Source organism: Gobius niger, assembly GCF_951799975.1.
Source record: "Gobius niger genome assembly, chromosome: 3".
In the NCBI taxonomy this organism is placed as follows: Eukaryota; Metazoa; Chordata; class Actinopteri; order Gobiiformes; family Gobiidae; genus Gobius; species Gobius niger.
The window spans coordinates 38,588,572-38,607,597 of NC_136854.1; the positions used below are offsets into that span (position 1 = coordinate 38,588,572).

General features: G+C 41.9%; 1 long non-coding RNA gene across 2 annotated transcripts in view; it reads right to left on the minus strand.

The window, feature by feature from the left end:
- Positions 1-19,026, minus strand: part of LOC306960926 — a 1,017,426-nt gene that overhangs the window by 684,071 nt on the left and 314,329 nt on the right. The gene's annotated exons all lie outside the window — the stretch shown is intronic.

The following is a 19,026-nucleotide window of genomic DNA, read 5'->3' on the forward strand; positions in this document are numbered from 1 at the left end:
TTTTGTTGAGTTTTTGTGACTGTTTTTGTCCATGTTTGCCCTTTTTTGTTGCTCTTTTGTGGCTTTTTCTTTTTTTTTTGCCACTATTTGTTTTACTTTCATAATTTGTTTATGTGCTTGAATCCGTTGGGGGGGTTAAGAGGTTCAAAATCCTCGACCTGAGGGGAGCGGAGAGACATCGCGGGGAAAATCAGTCACGAGTTTGTACACCTATTGTATGTATTTTATGTTGGAGGCTTAAAATATCGGCCTAAATATCGGCTATCGGCCAACTTCCCCAGACCCCAAACATCCGTATCAGTCGGGCCCCTGCTTGGGCTCACTGCTTTTCTATTAGGCATGTATTACAGTTTTACAAATGACCTGCACTCCCCGTTATGTGGAATGCCTTCTTGTTCCCCCTCCTTTGATTTAATATAAAATTAATTCAAGGGCAAATGATAGATAAGAGGCGGAAAGAGTTAGCGACGTTTGGTGAGAGATTTCTTTTATTTCCTTATTCACTCTGGCTTACAGGTCTCTGCTGATGATTAAGGATCCTGCCGCCAAGCCGATAATTTGAGCCCTTTCTGAATACGAATGTCAGAAACAAACTGCTGCAGGCTTATTGTAATGTATGGCCGGGATAAAGGGTGTTAATGCCAGACCCCCATCTTTATGTGTTATGCATGCTCGGCTTGGTTGCCTTCTGTGTTTGCTATGCATTAGGCGAACTCACTCTTTAGAGACTGGCAGCATCTGCACACAATGTCTTACTCTGCCAAGTCGGACGGCACAAGGACACGAGTGTGAGGCAAGGCGAACGATGGGATATGGGCAAGGAAAGGAAAATCGCAGTGAGGTGGGCGTGGCCAGAAGGGGGGGGGGGAAAGTTGCCAAATTAAATGCGTAGTGGGGGAGGGGCAGGGATCAGATGATGAATGGACTCCGATAAAAATGACTGGAGAACAACAGAGTATGAGGGAATGAAACGCGGAGCGGATCCCGGCGGAGGGCGACGCGAGAACCATGTTAATAACTGACAGATAAGACCACAAAAAAAAAACAAAAAAAAAGTCGACGAGAGTATAGGAACTCGGTGGCACTCGTCTGCATTATATAAAGTTCATGCATATTCACAGCCTGACCCGATATAACCTCCACGCGAGCTTTACTACGGCTGGCGCTGTGATTTTTCAGTTTGTCTCGAATGAGTGAAGGAAGGTGGATTTATTTATTCATTATACATTTCCATCTCGGCTTACAATAAAGCAACTCAGCATACTTAGGTAAGAGCTAGAGAAAGAAAAAATAGACTGAAAACACTTTAAAATGAATTATGTATAGATCTATGGCATGTCCAGACAGTGATCCTATAGATTTGCAGAGGTTGTTTCTGTAATTGGACAAGAAGATAGAGACTACTGTGAATTCTGGACAATTGAGCGCACCTGAATATAAGCCTAACCAACAAAATGTATTAAAGGAACAGGCCACAGTTCTTCCATACTGAGATATGTTCTTACCTGAGCTTAGACGAGTTGATGCGTACCTGTCTGGTCTTTGTGCGTGCCCGTGGCAGAGCTTGATCGCTTCTAACTTCACCCCGTTTGGAGCTATAGGAATATACTGGGAGAGGCCAAATGCTAGCAACATCTTTGGTTGAGACCAGACAGGTACGTATCAACTCGTCTAAGCTCAGGTAAGAACATATCTCAGTATGGAAAAACGGTGGCCTGTTCCTTTAACCGAGCGCATTTTCTCCAGTTTGGCTTTACCCAGATCTAAGAGCTTCTTGACTGGGGAGCCACAGTGCTTTTGTCGTGTTTTCGTTTCTTTTTTGTTGTAATTTTTGTCGTCTTTTTGCCACGTTTCTGTCATGTACTTGTCACGTTTTTGTTGTTTTTTTGTCACATTTTTTTTTGTACATATATGGTCGATACGCCATAGCTGTCCACACTGTTACAAACACATTTGGAGCACTGGAAATACTGGACTTTTCTTGTAATGCGTGGCCAAATATTTCAACAAAACGGCGCCTACAGGTGCATTTACTACATGTACCGGTATATTTGTGAAAAGAACGTAGACGTTTACACATTTGATTATGTTATGTTTTAAACCTGCGTGTTCAGTCAAATTGAAATGCTGCCTGCACAGCGACTCCTCCTCGGGATGTCTGCGCACACTGCCCTGGCCCCGGCCCCGGCCCCTGGGAGTTTCCCGGTGTTTGAAGCTGCTCTGAGCTGGGTTCATGGTAAATCACTCGAGGCTTTTGATCAATTTAACCCGCTGTTTGCTTAATAATATTTCAGCGGTGAGAGAATTGATCGCATTTATTTTGCCCCTGAAGCCACGATACAGGTATTTTCCCCGTTGTGCCGTATATACCGCGGATAGATAGAGGAGGACAGCGATAGGGTTTGCACCAGTTATTGCAGGTGAGTGCAGTACGTTCAAAAGGAACCACGTGAGAGTCTCCATGACTTTATGTTTATGTCTTTCATCAGAATGAACTGAGTGTTTTTAGACTCACTCGTATTAAATGCAGGTGCATTGTTATTGAGAACATGACACAATACTCAGTTTGCAAAAACAAAACATCTGCACAGCTGAATGCTTATCAGTTCACCTTATATGCTCACCACAGTGTGACGTTTCGGTCGAGTAGCTCTTCAGTCAATCAAGGTAGCTCTAACACGCCTGTACATATAAAAAAAAAAAGAAAAAACAAGGCACTCTCTGGTGAAGTTAAAGGGGCTAGATGCAAGTTGGCCATTTTATACTCTCTACTGCCACCTCAGGTCATACGTGTAACTGCAGATTCTATATTAAGCTCGTGCATGACGGCACTTCGGACCCGAGGTAACAATGTTTTGAGTGACAGTTCATGATTTTAGAGGCAGTTGTGGTGAACAGGTCTGAGCTCATTCTACACAATAGGACATGACTGGAACATGTAGAGGGAGGAAAATACTTATTTTTAACATTTTTAAACTCTGTATAGTCCCTTTAAAATGCCTTTTTATCAAAGTCAAACAGACTTAAAAGAACACCACGTGGGGGCTATATACAAGTAACCCACCATAGGGTTCCTGTACATATATACAGCTCTTGATTACATAGATCATGTGACATGACGCAAAAACATGTCACAGTCTAAAATATTCACAATAAAAGTAGCCAGTACAAGAACAAATACTATACACGTCCTTGTGCAGTAAAGACAGACGTGTGAAGGCTCATCTAGGTGGGGCAAGTAGATACAACCACAGAAATATAGAAATATTTTCTATATTTCTATATAGAAATATTTTCTATATTTCTATATAGAAATATTTTCTATATATAATATTTCTACCTTGATTGTCGGAAGAAGAGCTAAACGAGCAAATACAAAAGCTGATGAGCATTCAGTTGTGTGGATTTTCTGTTTTTGCATTATTACTCTTTGATCCAGCACACTGGCTTAGGACCGGTGGATGTTTGTGTCTTCACCTAAAAACAATATTCAGTATGACCATTAAAAGCTAAATTATGCGCACCGTTGTTGTGGCTTGTCGTCAGGAAATGACGGTACTTCTTTTTTCCCCCGCCATCACTTGTTTGATGGTGCTGCACAGGAGCAGAGTGATTATGTGGTCATTCTATGGTCATTTTACATTCAAAAGTACAAAGTTGCCACACTGGTAAGTCAGGAAGTACAAGTAAACTCTCTATATAAGGCGCTGTCACTGTTACACTATATAAGTAAAAGAAGTCACCTCAGTAGCCCTCTTCCAGTTTTGTTTTATAAGAAAAGAGTCGAGAAATTCAACCTTTTATTTGTTTCCCCCCGAACATCCCTGTCCTTTTGACTGTAACGGGCCTATTGCAGCATTGTGTTGCAGAATTGTCTTTTATATGTGGGTCAAAGGGAGTGGAAGCCAAGTCTGAATGAAGAGGGTAAGTTGTGCCACTGGAACTTCAAAGACGCTGGACATGATGCAACACATTGCAATGTTATGCCTACTGCCGCAACTAGGCCCTCAAGATGCAGGTATATAGCTTTTGAGCGGAGGGCAACAGAAATTTGTCTCGGTGGCGTGGACAGCAGATTCACTGGCTGTCATTATTCAAAGCAGCTGATTCTCCTGATGTGTCGAATTAGGCCCGCGACGTAGCTCGATTTAAATTTCATTACGAGCTGCTCTTGCGCCGCTCCCAACGCAAGAGTCCGTGTCGTAAGACTAACATTTGAATGAACTGAAATTGGGGTGCAATCGTGTGACACCAAATAAATTGCCTCTCGCAGATGAGGAATGGGATGATAACATGAACTCGTGATTAGAGCGAACCTCAATGAGAGCACTTTCAGAAAAGGGAAGTTGAGAGAGTAATGAAAGAGTGTTAGTTAGAGTGGGCTCACGGTGGGCTTTCTATTTTGTCATTGGTGGATAATCAGAAAATGTAGGACAATGAAGTAAATGTACATAAGTGAGGGCAGGCAGGAACAATCTTCATTTGCTGAAAGCTCCATTTCGCAAGCCATATATCAGCCTATTATCAGTAAATGCAAAACTAATACTGCAACCAAGTTTCATTTATGTATTTATACTGACAAAGTACAGCTGCATTAAGAGGCTTGAAAATTGTACATGCCGTCTTAAAAATAACTGAACAGCGAAGAGTAAGCTAAGCATTAACAAATCGGCCTTCGTGGAGAGTTCGTCAAAGAACATGGTGAGCATGCTCATTTAGGAAAAACTAAAAAAGACGATGTAAAGCACACACTTGCAAGAAAACTAAGGTGAATAGCCTAGTTTTACAACATAAATAAACTGAACTTAGCTGTTACTATACCAACTTTATTTAGAAAGCACTTTAAAAACTAGGGCTGAATCAAATGAGAGAGGTAGGAAGGGGAATGGGCTGTTTATACATTTACAGGTAAATAAAATAATTTTAAAATCAATTCTAAAGCACACCGGCAGCCAATGCAGGGATTTTAAAACTGGTGTGAAGCTCTCACTTCCAGTTAAAAGTCGAGCTGCAGAATTTTGGATGAGCTGCAGCTGAGAAAGTGCATATTGGATCACCCCACAATAATGTGCAACGCAATAATCCAGCCGTGATGTCACAAAAGCATGTGCGACAGTCTCAAAGTGCTTCTGCGTTAAAATAGCCTTAATTTTCGCAAGTTGTCTTAAAGGGGCTCGATGCAAGTTAGTCATTGTATACTCACTACTGCCACCTCAGGTCGTACGTGTTACTGCAGCTTCTATATTAAGCTCGTGCATGACGGCAATTCGGACCAAAATTAACAACTTTTTGAGTGACAGTGCAGGATTTTAGAGGCAGTTGTGGTGAAAAGGTCTGGGCTCATTCTACGTATTAGGACATGGCTGGAACATGTAGGGGGATGAAAATACTTAGTTTTAACATTTTTAAACTCCGTATAGTCCCTTTAACTGAAAAAAGCTAGATTTGACAACTTTAGAGATCTGCTGGTCACATTTTAAGTTTGAATCCATTTTGACACCCAAATTAGTCAAGACTAAAATCTTTTTTTTTTTAAACCAGGTCAACCGAAGGGGCGTGGACGGAGCTACTTGGGCTAAAAACAATCACTTCTGATTTCTCGATTCATAAAGTTTAAAGACAAGATTTCAAGCAGGTGGCGGCTTGTGTGGTCATGTTTCTTCAGCGGCAAATAAATCTGACGTAAAAATTAAAACCAAGACCGTGTTTTCTCAAGATAGATCCATGGGGGAGCATATATAGTGAGAACAATAAAGGGCCAAGGATTGACCCTTGAGGAACTCCAGATGTCAGTGGGGCCAAAGAGGAGAAAATATCTCCCCAAAAAATTGTCAAGGTATGACTGAAACCACTGCAGAGCTGAACCATGGATCCCCACCCAGCGTTCCAGCCGAGAGAGGAGGATCTCATGGTCCACAGTGTCGAAGTTATTGTGAATAAAATACAGGATAGAGGCGCTCCATATTCCTTTTTTAACGTTATTTCAGACGCCAATACATTGTCATCATCATGGCAGAAGGTACTATGTTGAAAAGTAACAGGTACAAAGACTTGGGCATACAGATCTAATGCGTAGCTTGTTAGTTTAGCACGCTAGTATCGTGTTAGCCACAAAACTGCTTATAAATGACTACTACAAAACAACTATTATAAAAGTTTACTATGTTCTATTTATATTAATCTTCAGGCTTTTATTAAGACACTTAGAATTAAATAACAAATACTTCCCGTCATAACCTTCAACCTGTCATAATTGTGGTCAAATTTATTCTATGACAAAGCAGTATCAGTGATGCTCGTTACACAGGGTTTTCCTTTCCTTAGAGATTAGCCATCAATCAGTAGTCAGACGTGATTAGTTTCACCGTCTGAAACCAATTGATGTCCTGCTGAAGCCACAGCTCAAGAGAAAACACTAAATAGAATATGTAGACACCAATCACTGCTATTTGCTACACTCTAATGCATCATGGCTCTTTGTATTTGGGCCAGGGCGGAGAAGAAAGCTGACCTGCATGAACAACAAGAAGAAGCCTTTGTACACTTATTTACTACCATTTGCAGCGAGACGCCGTCAAAAGACTTGGGGAAGGAGCCCAGCCCTTTGAGATAAGCGTGGCTTTGTTTTTAATCAAAGACTGTTTGAATGAGAAAATGTTTCAAATGACGAGGGCAAAAAACAGAAAAGAAAACAGACCTTGAGCTGTGCAAATGTATGCGTGTGTGTGTGTGTGTGTGTCTGACGTATGCTTGTTCCAAATTAACATTAAATTGTATGGCGTGGCATTTCGAGTTATCGGGCGGTTGTTTGGCAATCAAGTTCCCCCGTTGCCTCTGTCAGTGTTGACCTTGACAAGAGCCTGATGGGATTTCAAAGAGCTGCAGCTAAAAGCACTACAAAATGTGGAAAGGTCTATCAAGAGCTAGTGTAATGGAGAGCTGGATCCATTACTGCGTCCTCCGCATATTTTATATCCCCAAACAAACCCAAATGCTTCCCGTTTAATCGTCCACTGATATTGAGATTGACCAGAAGTAAAATGGAATGGTGTGTCACTTGAACTCTTGGACCGGACAACAAGCGTGTCAAAAACTTTTCTGAGCTCTGGTTGGTTTAGTTACGTTGTGTCATAAAACACGTTCCATGCCTTCACACACACTCACGCCACATTCGTCACGCGTTGTCAAAAATGAATAGATAAAAAAAAAAAAATCCCGACTTTCATCACGGAGTAAGACTTACCTCAATTTGCTCTCGTCGCCGCCGGTGTGAGTTTGAAGATGCCAGAAGTGTTTGGAGAGGGGCAGTTAAATCTACTGTCACATTATTTAAACAAGCTTTACAAAGAATTTCACATTTGCCTTGTCTTTATGCTAATAATTTTAGAGAGCAGCCCATGTCAGTCTCTGCACTGGAGTCTGTGCAGATGATGCTTGGTTCTGCTAACCACTGGACCACTTCACTTTTAGGGCGTTTCCACTGGCAGGCCCTATCCCGCCCAGTGCCTGATCAGCTCTGTTGGGCGAGTCCCTCCACAGCCGTTGCCAGGGCCAAACCAGTCTGACCAAGCATACGTTATGGGACCGACCTCTGGCCGTGGCCAAAGTGCGCTAAACCGAGACTAACGTGACTTGACCAGACTGCTGGCCTCTGGCAAAGAGAGGACAGCCCTCGCTATTAACATGCAGGTCATACAGATCTAATATTTCATGCCGATGATAGCATTTAGCCGCCAACTTTAGCTACTGTTAGCATAATATTAGCATGTTGCTTACCTTCATAGTTGTCTTTTAACTTATTCTTTCCTCAAGTATTTGCCTTGGCACCTCTGAATAATTCCATAAACCACACCAAAAGGCAGCATTTCTCCACATTGTTCTCCACCATGCACATCTGTGGGAGCGCTGCCCACAATAACTGCGACCCTTGCGTGTAGTGGAAACCCTCGCCAGGTACTGGGTAGAGCAGATACGTGACAAGGTGAGTACGTAGACCGAGGAGTGCGGGACACAAGCGTGTTATGTGGAACTGCAGCTATAGCGCATGTTTTTATGCCACTTATTTACTTGTTTTAATTATTTATTTTTTTACTTTTATTTGGCTGAAACTATTAATGACCCCATTCATTCTGGCCTATTATTGTTTTCTTTATCTTGATGTAGTCAAGTCATGGTAAATACAGGGTATGACCCGCAAATACCCTTTTGGACTGGCCTTCACTCTTGTGTGGCTGATGCTTTAAAGGTCCTCGACCCACCAGCGTCGTATCGCGTATGCACAGGATCTGGCTCCGTATCTCTGAAGGTCCTTTAGAAGTCACCACTAACTAGAAGCTGGGGAATAGACTGTCTGCGCTGACGGAGGAGAGAGAGAGAGGGGGGGGAGTGGAGGAGGTCCCCCGTGAGAGCCTGCCAGTCCCCGACACGAGCTCACGCCTCATGCACATTCTCTTTCATGTGGACTATTAGCATCAGGTAACACCGCGGCCCCGCACTTTGAAGTCAAGGCAGATATCAAAGGAGCAGGAGAGACGGGGAAGAGGGGACCGACATGAAGAGTGGAAAGAGATGTGACTGAGCAATGAAAGTGCAGTAATATGATTTTTAATTGGTATGATTATGGTAATTCTGTGACTTTATGTATTTTCTAATTAGCAATGCTGGATTTGAGATTTCCATTAATGGAAGGCAAGGTAATTTTAATGTCATATTTTCTGTCGCGACTTTGAATATGAAACCAAAAGGGTCCATTGAGCCTAAAGTGCATTATCATCGATAAAACAAATGAGATAGAACACATTGTACAAATATAAATGCCATGATAAAGATGCCACACTGAATACAACGCATAGATTGATATCGGTTTTCATAGAAATGGCCATTTACTCTAGTTCGAGTCGCATACATGGATGAGGAGGGAAAAAAACTTTACCTTGTGAGCACCAAGACTCCTCCAGCCCAAACATTGGATGACTGTTGTGCGTCTCGCTGTCATGAATGAAAAGAAGGCTGTAAGAAGACGGACATGCTGAGGACTTTGAATCGTGTGTTTCCTTTGATAAACTATGTAGGATGATGAAGGGAGACCAAAGCCGTTGGCACACGGTAGCGGGGAAGAATAACTAACGCATTTTTCTCTATAGATTCTGTAAAATCACTGCCTGGATCTATGTGATGCTAATGTTTTGAGATGGTCTAGGAGAGAGTGTTTCTTTTTTCCACAGCAAGAATCATTCCACTTACTTGCTACAGTATACTTAAAGACAAACTGAAAAAAAATGTTGTCATTGACACATTACCAGGTCAAATAATAGGCTGTAAAAGAACTTGTATCCTGTTCATCAAAGGATCTGTATCATGCTATTTTAGCCATCCCAAAGTAAACTATAGGCATTTATATGATGTATTGTATCTCTACCACTATGGAGCACTATTTTTTGTGAGAAATATAAGTATTTTCTGGGGGTATTTTGTAAACCCGGAAGACACGACTCTTCAATTCAGTTAACTCCGCCCCCTCTCTCCGAGCAAATCTGCCCATGCAAAATTAGCAGTAAAAGAAATATAAAATCACAGCAATAAGTGAAGTTACTTCACAATGCAGTTATAAGGAGTTGACATCGGCAACACACACAAGCTAACACACGTTTTGATTGACTCACCGCTCTGTCCTGGCCGCTCCATCGGGTGTTTACAATATGGGACTCGCGTTGATTATAAAAGTTAATCCACTTTGATTCTGGTGAAGGTTGGTCAAGCGACAGTCAAAGAAGAAGACTATTTTGGCTGATAGTCGCCGAATACCGGAAAGAAATTCCAACTTCTGGCGAGTGGCCTTGTCTTTAGGAAGGTTGAATAAAGTCCTGCACCTCTCAAACACGCTTTTCTCTGTGACATTATCATTAGGTAAGAAAAAGGAACAGGTGTCCAGAGTAGGTTAGAAAGAGCTCCTTCTTCACATCCTTCAGTGCAAACATGACATCTGTTCAGACGCTCAGGAGGTGCGTTTGTTTTCACCGCAGGGGCAGTGCGGACGCATCAGGCACCTCCTTTTTTTTAAATTTCTTCCTTACAACAGAAATAATGAAAAAAGCTGTTTTATAAATTAAAAGCAGGCCGTAAGGCATTACATTACAGTCGTTTTCCAGGAGAGGGCGGAGCAGCTGCTGCGAGAGCAGGATTCAGGACGATTGCTTAGAATTACATGTATGAAGTCAAAAAGCACTCTGGGGGTTTTTTGATAAGGAAATAGCATAACAACATGGGTAAAAGCTCCAAAAAGTTGAATGATATAGGACCTTTAATTTCTTTTTTGTTATGTATTTTGTTCTAAATTCCAATAAGACATAGGAGTGTCCGTTAAGTCACTATTTAAAAGAAAGCCTACAGCTGATGCTTTGTACCTGAGTTGTTTCTTTAAAAAATGGCACTAAAAGCTAGTTTGACAATGCATACCCCTTGTGAGCAGAGAATGGAGCCCGATCAAAGTCGATTCTCATGGAGTTTGGTTATGGTTCGTAAATAGTTTGTGTAAAACAAAACACACATAAAGAAACACATGCCAAGAAATTTGAAGAACAACCCCCAAATTGGAAATCTCGTTAACATTGGACTAGGTGGAAAATTAAAATTTCCCTTTGCTCATGTAGCTACAGTGAGAACTTCCTGCTTTACCCCAGGCTCACAATCAATCCTGAAGTGTTACGGCACGGCCTTCACAAGAAACCAAAACTCATTCAAATCAATGTTGTAGGCTCACATTAGCCCCACGCGGGGCAGGTCCGGATTCTATTTTTGTCGGACAGCACAGAGGGCCACAGCACTCTTTTCTCAAACACAGGGAATCACACAAACCTAACAGGAAGTCAGGCGTCAGCCAGCTTACAGAATCCTGTGAATTGAAGAATAAAATCGGCTTCTAACTCGTTTTAACTGGTCTTATGTACAGGTACACAGAAGCATGTGGCAGAGGAAGCGCTGTCAGAGGATCAGAGGATATTTGTGCATGGTTTCAATAAATTTCACCCTTAAAGTGTGACATTTTTGATGATGTGGGTTAGCTGTACTTCTGACAGTGAACTGTGACTTTGATCTGTATATGTCATGCGGGCACTGTGCACTAGAATTCCTTGTTATCGTGTGACACCCTGTGAACTTGAGGTCATTTGAGGGCTCCCCACTGTACACAAACCGTACACTAAACCAGTGGTTCCCAAATCGGGGGTCGGGACACTGAAGTGGGTCAAGACAATATTTCTTAACATTTATGACACTGAATTTAATGTATCTTTGATTGAAAACAGCATATTTTAATGAATTAAGCCCAATGTCAAAACACAGTCTCCAAACTAACATCATCAAACCACATTTTAAATGTTTGCCGCTTTACTTATTATAAATGCTAATTACATTTTACAGAAGGAGTCCCGAGGTGTTTGTTGAGTGATTTCAGAGGTCACGGCCTGAAAAGTTTGGGAACCCCTTCACGAAACTCAATGTGAGTCACTGTTTGCAAGAAAACCTTACCAAATATGTGCCAAAGCTGTTCATAGAGATCATTAGAATGAGAACCAAACTGGCAACGCTCTAGTTAGTGTGCAATTATATATATTTCACATTGTAAAATTCAAATTAACTGCTCACTGGGCAACATTCCCCCCTGCAACTCTCTCATAAAGCTTCCATAAATGATAAAATGTAATCTTTGAAAACAAAAAGCTTTACAGTGCAAATATAATGATGTGCCGTGTCCATTGTGTCCTTAGGCACATCTGCTTCGCTCTCATCAATTCTACCTCTTGGCAGATGTGGCCACCACCACTGAGTATTTAGTGAAAGTAATTACCACAGTGTAGCGCTTTGAGAGAGCTGGTTAAGTCTGTAAAGTTCAATGTATACAGATAAATAATTACGACAGATATGGATGTTCTCTCTAAGTTCTTTTGCAAAAAAAAATAAAAAATCTCACTCGTTCCGTATTGAAAACGGCTCGTGACCATGCACTGCTCTCTCCTTTGTGATAAGACTCCTCTGAGCACTAAGCTTCGATCCAGGCTGGTCCGGCAGCACGAGCGCTGCAGGGAGCAGGGTTTAACTGGAGTGCTTCCTCCTGCTATGTTAATCCCGCTGCTGCCAAGAGACCCAACAACAGCTACAGACAAAAAGACGAGGGGTAACTGTGGAGTGTGTAGCGTTAGCTCAGCCAAGTGTGATGGTTACGACGCCGGGCAGTCACTCATGCACCTGAATGTCTTTAACTTTGACCTGGTGTCAGGCAAATAACAGTTTCCAAGTTAGCAAGGGAGTGATATTTTGTAGCAACAAAGTGCACGGATATTGTTTATTTGGAACAAATCAAATTGAACTATAAGAATTTATTTTATTACAGATGTTTTCCTCATTGAAAAACACCTCATAAATGTACAAATAAACATGTGCTTTTGCTGTGAGTGGCTCAGCTCTCCTAAGACATGACTGTAACTTTACCGGGAGTCTCCAGCTCGTCTCCAGCTCGTCTCCATGGAGTTGTGGCTAAAGTCAGCAGAATTTGAGACTTGAACAGGTTAAGTTCTCATCCAAATCTGTTCTTTGATTACCCACTGCAGTAACAGCATTACTTTTTGGCCGCCTGTTGGAGACCCCTGCCTAGAACATTGCTGGAACATGTAGGGGGTGGAAAATACATAATTTTAATATCGTATAGTCCCTTTTTTAGAAAAATCAATCTGAAACATATGAGAAAAGTTTTCTGGCATTTTATGTTTTCATATAAACATAAGGCATTTTGTGTATCAAGATTGCCAAAATTGTCTATATTTTCAAAGACGAAATCTAAATAATGGAAAGCCCCAGGTTTTAAATGTATGGATTTATTTTGTTGACATATTAGTTAGAATTATTTTTTCAGAGGTTGATTCTTGTTTAGTTTTTTATGAATAAGCTAATCATAAGAATCTATGAAAAAAAAAAAATCTAATTTCTAATTTGTTTTTCTGGTTTCAAAGCTGAATACATTAGGCTGAGAATTAGATATTTAAAAATCCCTCTGAAAAAAACTGAAGCCCAAGAATGGAAAGTTCGAAGTCTGAGCTGCGCTATTGAGTGGAACAAAAACCTAATCTTGAGAAAACCAGCCTTAAAGTTGTATGCTGTTATAGAGAGAAATCTGGACCATTAATTGTCTATTCCTCTCATACTGTGACTTATATTAGTGAGCACTACCTAATAACCAGTCATCTTATCTATGGAGATGTCCTTGTCCATGGCATCTTATGTATCTGCTGTATCTGTACATTTCATCTTTGTATCTTGACCACTCTGACCTGTAACATCATTGGTCCACTCTGATCGTATGTATAAATACTGTGTCTCTGCACCGACAGAGCATCTTTGTACAAACTGTGCAAAATGTCTCTCCATTTCGGAAAAATAAGAGCTGAGAAGGTTTGTAGCATCGTTTCCGCGGATTATTTTTCCGATGGGTGTAGAAACAAAGTGGATTGGATGTGATATATCAAATAAACCTGTACGCTTAATCCGAGACAACTTCTCTCCAGTTTTCATTCTACTAAAGCTATGGTCACAACCTGTCGCACGGGCTCCTACGGCCGGTCTACTTGCAAAATACGCAAGAAACGCACTGAGAGCGCACTGAGAGCGCACGGAGAGCGACGTGCTTATTTTCGAGGCGCAGACCTGCAGAGGTTCTTTGACATGTCAAACAAACTACTGTTTTTCACGTTGCAAGATCGCTGTACGTCTGCGTGTGTCATCTGTACGGCCAGCGTACGTCTTTCGTACGTTTTGTATGAAACTTTTTTCGTAGGTTGCACTTAAGTACTTCGTATGTGTGTGTAAACCATTAGTTCGGCCGACGCGAGTTCAAATACCTCCTACGTCCTCTATGCCTGTCGTGTAAGTCGTTCGTGAGTTGCCCGTTTGGCGAGAGTGCATCAACCGCGCGAAAACTCCGATGTACAAAGCTTCAGTGGTGCCATTTATGCAAAGTTTTTGCAATATGCTGAGGGGGAAGGGAAGGCGAGGAGAGAACAGGTGTCAGAGAGGGAGGAGAGAGTAAAGGGTGGCAGACAGGGCGCACTCACCTCTCACACTCCTGGAAAAGTGTGTCATACTGCCCAAACAGGCGCCTTCTCTGTATCCAAAGACGAAATATAGACTATACCCCTCCAAATAACCGAGTAATCTCTGAGACAAACGCACGGTGTTGGTGCACACAATGTACACATCATGTGCAGTTCTTGCAAACTTCATACGAAGCCCACATGGCACCCACGGTCAGTGCATTTATTTGAGGCTGGTCGAGCGTTTGCTACGAATGAAGTGACAGCCGCACGTCCGAACAGCCTTGGATTCTAGCGTCATCTTGGAGAGCATTCACAGGAAACGTGGATGTAAAATGTGTTATCAAATAAGCTTCGTACAGGGTAAGTCCTTTTTATACTCTGAAATGAAAACTCCACTTCGAACACTGGGTAAAAAAGCAATACTTTCACCTGTCGTGCCTCGCCTTAATTGCTGAAAACTGACATTCCAATGACTGTGACAATGTGTGTGTACATTTTTTCATTTACTTCACCTTTTAGTTGAAAAACATTCAGCTTCCGTTTTCCGTCTACCTCATGTTTTCCGAGTCCTACAGGCCATTAACATGATGCAGTTTCCAGCTTGCCACCCTCTCCGCAGACCTGTGGGCCTCACTGCACTTGTGTTCGTCCTTGGCATCAGAACACAGAGCGCGTTTCCCAAACCGAGCCAAAACTCACGGCGAAGGTTCCTACTTGAGGATGATGAAGAAGCGTGAATGGCAGAAGGACTGCAAGCACTAACAATGAAAACAGATGGGTCCGAGTCTCTCAAGTCCATGACCATCTCCCTGGTCCATTGAGCTTTTGAGCAATGAGCAAGTTGTTTGTCTGAGCGAGGACAGCAGATGGTCAATCATTACGGTCCTGAGCATCTCCAAAACGATGATCCCAGACCTGTACACTGTCAGCTGCAAACCCCGGAGTCAGAGAGCTGCAGAGGTGTGGATTTTTCTATAAGAAACTAAATCTTGAACAGGAAACTTCTTTATAGCATTTTCTTCTAGTAAATTGAAGCACATCTTGCTAAGGGGGAAAGTATTTTGGAAAACATCCGCATAGCCAAGAATACACATCATTTGGGATTTACTCAGTTGAAAAGGGCAAGTTGTTTTGAAATTCATTTGCGGCTTTATTTTTTTTTAGTTTATTGGATCAAAGTTGATTTATACTTCTCTCTCGCTTTCTCTCTTCTTATAAGATAAGAGAAGAAAAGATAGGACTTTATTAATCTATTAATAGCTCTCTCAAGAACACTCTGTAAAAATGTGCAAAGAACAACTAATGCATACAAAAAATATGCATAAATTAAAACCGATTTATCGATTATAAGAATGTCAGAATGCATATATATATATATATATCTGAGGCTGTTTAGCTGAGAAATCCTTCATTGTTCAAATGCATATGACACATTAGACACATTTTTTGCTAAAACATATGTAACACAATAAAAATGTAAAGCAGTACTAAGTAACTCATGCCCCTAGAGGCCATAAGCTGCACTGCAGGTGTTTTTTTACTCATTAATTGTCCGTGAGAGTAAATACTACACTGACAGAAAAGACAAAGGGAGAGAGGGATATTGTACATCCAATTACACAATGGAGATCATTTTTTCAAACTCTCAAACTTGGCTGTAAATACTGTTTAACTGGCGCTAGCCCGCAGTTAGCTTTGCTCGTTAGCCTGTTAGCTTCTTCTTCGTGATTCCATTAGTGTGTATTGCGCCTCCAACCTGGAGGCAGGGAAGTTGCAAGTGTGTTTTTCTGGACAGAGACACCAGGGGGAGATGAAAGACCCCCAATCATCCCATTAACGCTTGTATTACCCCCAGAGGGACTGCGGAAAGGATTTATTAAGGTAAACAAGTTACTTAGTTCTTCTTAAAGATTTGTTTGACCATTTTTGTGATGTTTATAGTTTCACTTCCTTATTGGACACTGACAGGAAGGGACATAGATAGAGGCAAACCATTTTAAACTGTTGCTGTGCAAACATGTTACGTCAATACAGATGGCATCGCGTCATAGAAGGGGGCGTGGCTTCACCAAGGGGGAAAATAGAATCTTTAGGGAAACACAATTTTCCACTCTTTTTAGCCATTTTCTGGTGGAATATGAACTTATTTATCACATACAAATAAAGTCAAGTGTAAATGGGGCCCATATGGATATTCTCTTAAAGCAGATTGTTCAGTAGAAGTGAAAAACCAGCAGTCGCAGCTAGCGCTAGCATTAGCACAATGCTAACATGAAGCATCATGTTGGGCTGTTGAACCACTTTGCTCCTCTCCATGTCTTTGTATCTTTATTTAGAGACTACATTCATAATTCAGCATTTGTTAAAGTAGTTTTTTTTAATAATTAGAGAAAGTTTAGTTTTTCTCCAAATTGTTTTCCCCCTTAACTGTTTTCAAACATGACCATATATGGGCGATTCCAGAGATGCCGTCTGTACCTCTATCTACCTGTTTGTCACTTCCTGCCAGTAGCTTAAACATTCAAACATGTCTTCATTAAACTTGCTGCCTCACTAAAATAGAATGATAATTATTACTCATATTTTCAAAAGCGTCAAAACCTGTCAAATGCACTTTAACGGCGGTTCGACCTGCGTGGTCTCCTTCACTGCATTTCTGTGTGTTTTTAATGCTCACTGTTGATACCCCTGATCCTCGAGGAGCACCGTGGACGCACTCACCCATCCCTTGACTGTTCTATAAAAATGTCAGACCAGCTTGTTCAGTCGCTTCCTGTCCCGCCCTGCAGATGACAGCGGAGTCAGTGGACAGCAGAGGCTACCACAGAGTTGTTATATTATTCTTTTTGTCTTTTTGCGTTCACTCTCCACATGTTGTGACGGTAAACCCCAAAGCTGACAGAGGCATGACTGTCAATCCGTCAACCATTTTCCAATCAGTCACAAACACACTGCATTCATACATAGGCAAAGTGGGGAAATGTAATTTACTAGGAATACACAGAGGGTTTTACATCTGTAGCTCCAGTGTGGTGTATGTTAATGTATGAGGTTTGAACAAATTCATTCATAACATCTCATTTTGGTTGATTCTTATCAGATATACCTTTTGAGCATGCAGAAGACTTTTTTTTTTACCTTGCACATCCTCAGAATATCAAAGAAACCCACACTTTTGCCAGGATGAGTCAGCGAGCTTTGGCTGCACTATACTCCTTTGATATCAGAACTGTAGATTTAATGCGATGTGATCTGTTTACAGAGCAAGAGGAGCCGCCGCGTCACACGGGGAGGATGCGGCGAAACGATAAGCACTTGGATTAATAAGAGACCATTAGGGTCAGGCTTCTCTCTCTCTCTCTCTCTCTCCTGAACCACTCAACGCACCGAGCCGTGCGCAACAAACACAATAGGTACGGTCTATTACTGCCTGCAAACACGGAGCGTCATTTGGATTATTGCGACGTTAAGATGTTAAGCGCGGCAGCATTAGAAAAATTAGTTGTTCGAAAAAAGAAAAAACGGCGCAATTATTGATATTAAAGCGCGCGCACCTTTCCCCATGCCTGACACAGCTCGACAAGTCACAGTGTGTACTCCAAGAAGCTCATCATCGTGACAAAGAGAGACAGAGAGGGAAAGAGTATTAAGCAAATGTTTTTTTGATGTTAAACTTCCCTTCGGTTTTGGATGTGTGCCACAAATAGACAAATGAATTGGATTTAAGACATTGCCCTCTGCTTGTGTTCAGTGCACTCCTCGCCCCCGTCCCAAAAATGTTTTAGTCAAAGTGATATCGGGCGAAAACAGGGCTGCGGGCGGTGTGTGTGTTTTTATTTTTTTTTTTGGTTAAATGCGGGGGTAATCAGCTTAATGCAGAGTTAAAGGGCCAATGGGACGCTGGCCAAATCTCCAGGCTATTAAACTTGCACCATATCCCCACCGTGACCTCATCCCTAGCTGTAATTATGGCGATAGTGGATCTCCTGCAGCCCCGCATTCAAATATTCACACTTCTACAGTATCTGTCACTCGCACAGTCTTTTCTGTGTGGGGTTTCGCTGGTTCACACATTTGCTGGCTGCCTACAGATGTTACCGTTCTCTCTGCTCTATCTTCAGTGGGATTCGCGGTATAGCTAGATAATAATAATGCTTTGGTTTTATATAGGGCTTTTCTGGACACTCAAAGACGCTTTACATTGCACTATTCGTTCACTCCATGCTCGGTGGTGGTAAACTATTATTGTAGCCACAGCTGCCCTGGGGTAGACTGACGGAAGCGAGGCAACCAGTCTGCGCCACCACCAACCACTCATTCACACACCACATTCGCTAGGCTTCCTGGTGTTCCCAAACGGTCTCCCATCCAAGTCCTGCCAGGCCCTTCCCTGCTTAGCCTCCAAGGTCTGACGGGATTGGACCACAATGCATTATAGCTAGAATAATACTGCTTTTTTTTTCTTATGTTAAGTGTGTAGTTCAATTGCCCGACGCATCCGACACAAATTATTAACACATCTGACGGTCTGAGTTCCCATCAGTTTGTCAGACGATGTTAAGCTCCATCTGGGCTAGGAACAACAAATAGTGAATTATTCATTTTCAACAGAGCGTGAAGTTTTGCATGTTCTCCCTATGTCTGGTTGGGTTTCCTCTCGGCGCTTTGGTTTTTCCCGTCAACCTAAAACCCAACTGGCTCATCCTGAATCTAGCTCAAGATGTAGAAGAGGGCAGGATAACAGTGGCCCAGTGCTCAGGCATGTCTGCTTTGTTATGAATTCAGTTACTTTAACCTCTTAAAGCCTAAAGGAATAGGCCACCGTTTTTACATACTGAGATATGTTCTTACCTTAGCTTTGACGAGTTCTTTAGGGCCTGTCTGGTCTTCCCCCGTGCCTTCAATCACGTAAACACAGCGCAGACGGCGTTAGCATTTAGCC